The following is a 7,829-nucleotide window of genomic DNA, read 5'->3' as shown; positions in this document are numbered from 1 at the left end:
TATTTTTTTTATATCTTATGTTTGCACCCAGGGTGCAGAGCTGGGCTCTGAGGGGGAGGAATAAGCCTGGGTCCCAGCCTTCCAGTTTTCCATTTCTGATCCTCCTCGCCCCCCTCTCTCCTGCCTCCCATTCTCACCCTCCCGCCTGCCTTTTCTCTCTCTTTCCCTGTTCTCCCCTCCTCTTTCCTTCTCCTTCCTTCCTCTCTCTTCCCCCCCTCCTTCCTCTAGTCTCTTCTCTCCTGTTTCCTCCACCTCCCACCCTCCTGTTCCCAGCCAGCACTCTCCTTCCCTCCTCCCCTCTCAGGGTATTGCCAAGTCCGCAGGTTTCCCGCTGTGACCTTGACGGCTTTGGGGAGCCCGGCTCTGACTTAAAGGAGCTGACATCAGGCGCTGTAGGTAGGGATCAGCCCCTCGGGATCTCCAGGTCTCCAGGGCAGGGGGTGGGGGTGGTGCCAGAGCCAGGCCCGGGCTGGGGGAAATCCCTAGGGAGCAGCTCAAAGTTCAGGCCGGCAGTTCTGAGAACCTCTCTGCTCCGGGTTGCAGCTCCCTAGCCCAGCTCTGTGGTTACGGATGCAAACCTCTAGAAGGCACTGGCTTTCCACGCCACACACCTCTTCTGTTCCACCCCAGCCAGGGGGCTGCATGGTGGTCCTGCTCTCTGGGCCTGCCTAGAACAAGAACACAGGCCCCTTGTTCCTGAGTGTGGGTAAGGGCGCAGAGCCCTCTGCCACGGTCCTTCCTTCGGTGCATTAAATGGGGTTTAAGGGTGAAGAAAGGGGTGGGGAAGAGGATCCAACCCCTTTCTTCCTAAGGACCTTTAGCCTCCTCTCCTATAAGTCATCCTCCATTTTACAAACAGGGGGAAATAGAAGCATTAAGAAACTGCTTATCCCATTTGGGGTAATCATGGAGCCTTAAGCTCTGGACCAATCTCTTTCTCATTCTGCTAAGACCAAGGATGAGAACCCAGAGACCTGTTCCCTCAGACCCTTACCATATCAATTCTGTCCTCTGCCTTGGCCCTATCAGATCCATGGATTTGGGGTGTTCAGCCCTGGAGCCCCTAAGTCAAGATTTCTCTAAGAGATGGCAAGGCAGAGGAAAGGGACCCAGGAGGAGGGAGAGAGAAAAATGAGTTTTCCTGCTGCCCCAGTGGCCGTGTCAATTGATCGGGTGCAGGTTGCTGCGGCTCGGTGGGGAGAGCCTCATTCCCAGCTGCTAGCTTACAATTATTGGAAAAAAACTGGGGCGGCCGCTGCAGTGAAATTAGTTATTGATCTCTTGTCTGGGCCACGAGGCTCTGCTCAGATCTGTACTTGCTGCTGCAGAGCCAGCCACTACAGGGGAGCCTTGTGTATCTGTCTCTGTTTCTCTCATTCTCTTTCTGCTCTTGCCTTTCCTTTCCCCATCTCCCTTCTCTTCTGTTTTCTTCTTTACTTTCCTCCTCCTTTTCTTGCTCTCTCCTTTCCTCTTCCTCCCTTCTCTTTTTTCTTTCCTTTCCTCTTCTTCTATTTTTGTCTTTTCTTCTCTCCCTTTCCTTCCCTTCTCCTCTTTCCCCTCCTTTCCCTCTTCTTCCCTTCCCTTCCCTTTTTGTCCCCCTTTTCCCTTTTCCTTCTCCATCCTCCTCCCTCCCTTCCCTTCCCTTCTTTCCCCTTCCTTTCCCTTCCCTTCTTTTCTCTTCTTTTCCCTCTTTTCCTTTCCCTTCCCTTCTTTTCTCTTCTTTTCCCTCTTTTCCTTTCCCTTCCCTTTCCTTTTCCATTCTCCCTTTTCTTCCTTTTTAAAAATCTTTCTTTCTCTATCCTTTCCCTCCTTTCCTTTCCTTTCCCTTCCCTTCCCTTTTCTTCCCTTTCTTCTCTTCTTTTCCTTTCCCTTTCCTTCTTTTCCCTTCCCTTGCTCATTCTTCCCTTCCCTTTCTTTTCCTTTCCTTTCCTTTCTTATTTTTCTTTTCCCTTCCCTTTCTTTTCTTTCTCTTTTTTATCTTCCCTTCTCCATCCTTCCCCTCCCTTCCCTTCCTTTTCCTTCTTTTCCCTTTTCTTCCCCTCCCTTCCCTTCTTTTCCCTCTTTCCCTTCCCTTCCCTTCTTTTCTCTTTCCCCTTCTCTCCTCTTTCCTTTCCTCTTTCCTCTCTCCCCATTTATTCATTGTGCTCCCTACAATGAGTTAAGCTCTGTACAATTTACAAAAGAAGTACCCTTTCTGTCCTCCAGAGGCTTAAAACATTGTTGAAGAGACAAGATTTGTACAGAGGTTGTAGAAACAACAACAAAAACAATAGAAACCAGCACAGAGATCAGTATTAGGAACCAGAGGATTCAGCCTCTTCTTGCTTCTGTGGTCCTTGGAAAGTTATTTCCCTTTTCTGGGCCTCAATTTCTTCCTTACTAAAATCTGGGATTGGGACAACAAAATCCTTAAGGTCCTTTCCAGCTTTTTTCATTTGGGAGCCCAATGCAGCTAAAGGAGAATGCAAAAAGGCAGAACGGGGGCTTCCACCCCCCTCCACAGCCATCCATGCTCAAGACTCCTTCTCTTTGCTTGGGGAGATGGGGGGGGGTGCAGCACAAATACAAGAATATTTCTGAGGAAGGGGGGAAAAGGGAGAGCTTGGGCAGGTCCTCCCTTCTGTTCAAATTGCTTTAAATTTTCCAACTTAGAAGCAAGCCTGGAGGCTTGTGTGGGTGGGGGACTGGGGAGGAAGAACATCTCTGAGTACTTCATTAGACTCAGAATTAACAAATATCCAAGCAGTCTCTTATAGACTGAGCTCTTTTTCCAGATGTCTGGAGAGAAGAGGGCAGCTTCTGGGCTATATTTTTCAGCTCTGAGGTAAGCAGAGGTGCAGGGAAAAAGAAGAGTATTGAAATGTAAGTCACAGGAGCTGAGTTCAAATCCCAGTTCTTTCACTTACTACCTTGGTGAACCAAGCATGTCATCACTTGTCCAGGAATCAGCTCCCTTCTACCTCTCAATCTGAGGTCCTTGGTAAAGCCTTATTAGCAGATTACTGTGCAGGGGGCTAGGCTGTCCCCAAACGAAGATTCATCTTATCTTCCTCTTTGCCTGATTACAACTCAGCATCTCCAACCAGATGTAGGGAGAAAGAAGCCTTTCCTCTGAGATACTTGGATGTGTTCAAAGCCCAGCAGTTCAGGAGGCCTGGGTTTTAGTCTCACTGTGGGACCATGGCCAAGCCACTTGTATCTCTAGGTCTCAGTTTCCTTCACAGTAAACATTTTGTAGCCCAGACTAGATAGTTTCTAAGGCTTTTTAATGGCACCAAATAACCTCCAGAAAACTCGGCACGATTCCTGATATGGGTCTGGTGGCCACTTCTTTCTGAAAGAGTACCAGGCACAGAGTCAGGCAGATCTGGGTTCAAATCCAGCCTCACATACTTACAAACTATGTGACCTTAAGCAACTCTTTTAACTCAGTTGGCTCAGTTTCCTCATCTGTAGAATGGGCTGGAGAAGGAAGCAAACCATTCCATTATCTTTGCCAAGAAAACGCTAAATGGGGTCCCAAAGAATTGGAAATGACTAACGACTAAACAACTACTGAAGCAACAACAACAACATCAGCAAAGCTGATGAAGTAGAACTGCCATAGATATAAAATAGCATAGATTTGGGATCCCTAGGTATCTGTGATAACTTCCAGGTCACCCCCTGTATTTTATAGATGGAGAAATTGAAGGGAAGAAAGGTTCAGGGTCATGTCTGGGATCACACAATTGGTAAGTAACAGACAACAATCTATTCAGGTCCTCCGACTAAATCCATCTCTCTTTCTACTCTGCCAGTTAGTCAGCCAATATTTTTTCAGTGCCTCTGCCTTTAACTGTGTCATATATGACTATTTGTCAGGCACTGTGCTAAATACTGAGGATACAAAAAGAGGCAAAAGTCAGTCACTATCCTCAAGTTCTCCCCATCTGTAAGCTTCAGGGGATTACTTTGTATTATTTCTGAGGTCCAGACCAAACTCTGATATTCTATGATTTTTCTAGTAGTAATGCTTCCATTAATTCAGTGTGATCTGGGGCAGGCCCCTTCCTAAGTTTCTGATTTCCTATGTCACAATTGGATAAAATGATCCCTTTCATTTTTAACAAGCCTACGAGTTGTTGTCATTGTTAAGATTATTATTAAAGGTTTACAAACCACTTTCCTCAGTGCATGTATTTTTATCTACATTTTATTGATAGAACTGTGGCTCAGAAAGGTTAAATGAGTTGCTTATAGTCAGACAACTGGTAAGCACCAGCTGCTTTTGGGATTACCTCCATCCCCTTTCCCTTCTCTGTCCCTCTTTGGGTTAGGGTGCCTAAAACAAAGCTGGTCCTTAAAATTCCCTTTTTGGATTAGCTGTGCCTTTCCCATAATAGATAATCAATGTTTAATACATTGAGTTGAAGTTAAGGAACTTTAGTTCTCTCTACATTTTCCTAATCTGCTCCAGCTCTGTTTGATATGGGAGACCAAGGAGCTTCCCGCCTACCCCCCATCCTTCCCTACCTCCCACAGCTGACCTTCCAGAACCTGGGCTATCTGCCTGGAGATAAGGAGGCAGGAAGTCAGGCCATCTCAGGAGGTCTTTGTTCTTCCCAAGGGAAGGGAGGGGCTGGAAAAAATGCCTCTTCTCCGGCTGGGTGGCCAGTAGGGAGTCTATAGGGCTTTGTCTCCTACTAACCATACCACCTCCCCCAGGATCAGTATGGATGATGGCAAATCCGGGGAAGTTCTCTCCTTCCTGGGAGATTTCAGACCCCCATACAACTGACCCTCTGCTGGGTAAACAGTAGGGAAGTGGAGGCATTTGAAGACCTGCCAGCCATTTTCTCTTTTCATCCTCAGGGGGCAAAACTCTTATCTCTCAGCCTTGGTTTCCTCATCTGAAAGAGGAGGAGGGCTGGACTAAATGACCCCAGAGACTCTTCCCAGCTCCAAATCCTGATTCTAGGAGTTCTTGTAGACTTGGGAAGTTGGCAGGGATCAGTATTTCACAGAGGAGGAAATGGTTGCCTAGGAAAGGGAAATGTAACTTGACCAAAGTCACACAGCTAAGGTTAGTGTCAGAAGAATTGAGAGGGTTGGGGTGAGCTCAAGGTTGATGCCCTAAGCTCACTGGGGTTCTAGAGATCTTTAGTCTGGGGGGTGAACACTGAATTGGCCATTTGTCCCTTCTCCTCTCCTTACTCAGTGACCAGATCAACTAACTCTAAGTCCTCAAGAGGGGTAAAGATACACGGGAGACTCGGGTTATAGGAAAGGCAGCTCATAGGATTTGCAGTGGAGGAACCTGGCAGATTATCTAGTCCAACAGAGCCAGGAAGTAAAGTGACTTGCCCAAAGTAACACACTCTTGGTCCAGATTCCAGTTCAGGTTGTCCAGCTGTGTTTTCTACTGCATTCTGGGCTCAGAAGGTGGTTTTTTTTTTTTTTTTTTTTTTTTTTTTTTTTTTGCCAGAGGTTTCGCTCTACCAAAAGCAAATATTTAACATTTCTCTTAGAAGATTGTGTGCTGAGTGTCAGGGCCTGAAGGAGGAATGGACAAGCGGACATAAATCCCAAGGACACAGTTTTAAATCTGGAAGATATGTTAAAGGCCATCTGGTCATTTTGCCAGGCATTTTGCAGATGGGGACACAGGTCTAGGGAACTTTGGGAAGTGACTTGCTCAAAGTCATACAGGCAGCAAGTGACACAGTGAGAATTGAAACTCAGACCCCTTTGACTCCAAACTCAACTCTTTTTCCATTCTACTTCACTGCTGCGGTCATAAATACACAGATAGTTAATGCTAACTCTAATCCCCAAGACTTTGTCTTCCTTTTCCTTCTCCTTCTGCTCTATACTATCTCAATTGGTGGGCAGCTAGATGATGCGGTGGATGGGTACTCAGCCTGAAGTACCATCACATTTACTAACAGTGTGACTTTTGGCAAGTCACTTAATCCTGTTTGCCTCAGTCTCTTCATCTGTAAAATGGGCTAAAGAAGGAAAAGGAAAAGTACTCTAATATCTTTGTCAAGAAAATCTCAGATGGGATCACAAAGAGTCAGACACAACTGAGCAACAATATCTTAATTTATGATTTAATCGATTCCCTTAAATTCAATTATATTCTTTTTTTTTTCTTTTGCAGACAATGTCCAGATCTCTATATCCAGCCTAAATCATTCTACTGAGCTACAGTCATACATCTCCAGTTGACTCTTGGATTATCTTGAGCCAACTGTCCCTTAGGCATCTCAAATTCATCCCTCTAAGAATAGAATTCATTATCTTGCTCTCTCCCCCTTCCAAACTTTTCTATCTCTGTCAAGAATGCCTTTTCTTGTCCCAATCACCCAGGCTCACAAGCTCTGCCACCTTTGTTCCTTACTGTCTTACTCCACAAAAACAAACCATTGCAAAATCTTGTCATTTCTACCTTAACAGCATCATCTTATATGTCCCCTTTTTCTCACTCCCACAACCACCACCACCTCACACCTGAACTACTCCAATAGGCTTTTAATTGATCTCTCTGCTTTAAGTCTCTCTTCTCTTCGATGCATCCTCCCCTCAGCAGCCAAGGTGATTTATCTAAAGTGTTAGTCTAGCCATGTCACCCAGCCCTGATCAATGAGCTCTAAGTGGCTCCTTATTATCTTCAGGATCAAATATAAAATATAAAATCCTGCATTTGGCATTGAAAGCTCTTCATAACCTGGCACCTTCCCACCTTTCTAGCCTTCTTCTGCTTTACTCCCTTCCACTCACTCTGCCCCACTCACACATGACTCCCTTCCTGGTCTTTGCCCTGCTCTGCCCCATTCTTGAACTGCTCTGTACTCTCACCTTTGCCTCTTCGTTTCCCAGATTTCCTTCAAAGCTCAATTAAAAACCCACGTTTCTTTGTTCTTTCCTCATCTCAGCCTTCCCTTGTGCCTTCCCTTCTGAGATTTTTTTCCATTGACTGTATATATCTGACATGTAGAAAACATTTAATAAATGCTTGTTAACTGACTCTCCATTGAGGGATCTCAGACCCTTTGTCCCAACTTACTTTTCTCAGAAACTCCTTGAAGATGAAATCTTTTGGAGTAGGCATGACTCAGAGCTTCTTGGCTTTCAGATTTTAAAACATAAATTAGTTAACCAGGATGCAAGCATTAATAATGCCCAGCCCTTGCCTCGTATCATGCAGGGTGCTGAGTCCATTACAAAGAGTGCTTCTCTGATGGAGTGGCCACATTGTTCAAAAGTCAAATGTGTGTTTTCCCAAAAGACTATTATACCGAGAAGGTCCTTACATGATAGTCAGAAAAAGAGACCCAAGGTTCCTCTCAGGATGGCAGGCCATGTTGCTCAAATGCCAAATGTATGTTTGCCCCAAAGACTACTATACAGAGAAGGTCTTCACATGATAGTCAGAAAAAGAGACCCAAAGAGATCCCTCTCAAGATGGGCTGGGTATGTTTGCCCAAAAGACCATTATCTAGAGAGAGTCCTTACATAATGGGCAGAAAAAAGATCCAAGGTCCCTCTCAAGATGGGCTGAGTATGTGTGCCCCAAAGGCTATTATTCATAGAAGGTCCTTACATGATGATCAGAAAAAGAGATCCAAGGTCCCTCTCAAGATGGGCTGGCCATGTTGCTCAAATGCCAAATTTATGTTTGACTAAAAGACTATATAATACAGAGAAAGTCTTCACATGATAGTCAGAAAAAGAGATCCAAGGTCCCTCTCAAGATGGGCTGGGTATGTTTGCCCAAAAGACTATTATCTAGAGAAAGTCCTTACGTAATGGGCAGAAAAAAGATCCAAGGTCTCCCTCAAGCT

The 7,829-nt window shown here is 45.4% G+C and overlaps 1 long non-coding RNA gene across 1 annotated transcript; it reads left to right on the top strand.

The window, feature by feature from the left end:
- Window positions 1-253: 253 nt before the first annotated feature.
- Window positions 254-7,011, top strand: LOC116421785. Its single transcript, XR_004232319.1, has 3 exons — window positions 254-396; window positions 3,680-3,734; window positions 6,146-7,011. It is a non-coding gene; the product is annotated as an uncharacterized LOC116421785 (long non-coding RNA).
- The last annotated feature ends 818 nt before the right edge of the window (window positions 7,012-7,829 follow it).

Source organism: Sarcophilus harrisii, chromosome 2 (assembly GCF_902635505.1).
Source record: "Sarcophilus harrisii chromosome 2, mSarHar1.11, whole genome shotgun sequence".
Lineage (NCBI taxonomy): Eukaryota > Metazoa > Chordata > Mammalia > Dasyuromorphia > Dasyuridae > Sarcophilus > Sarcophilus harrisii.
This window is presented reverse-complemented; position numbering and strand designations above follow the sequence as displayed.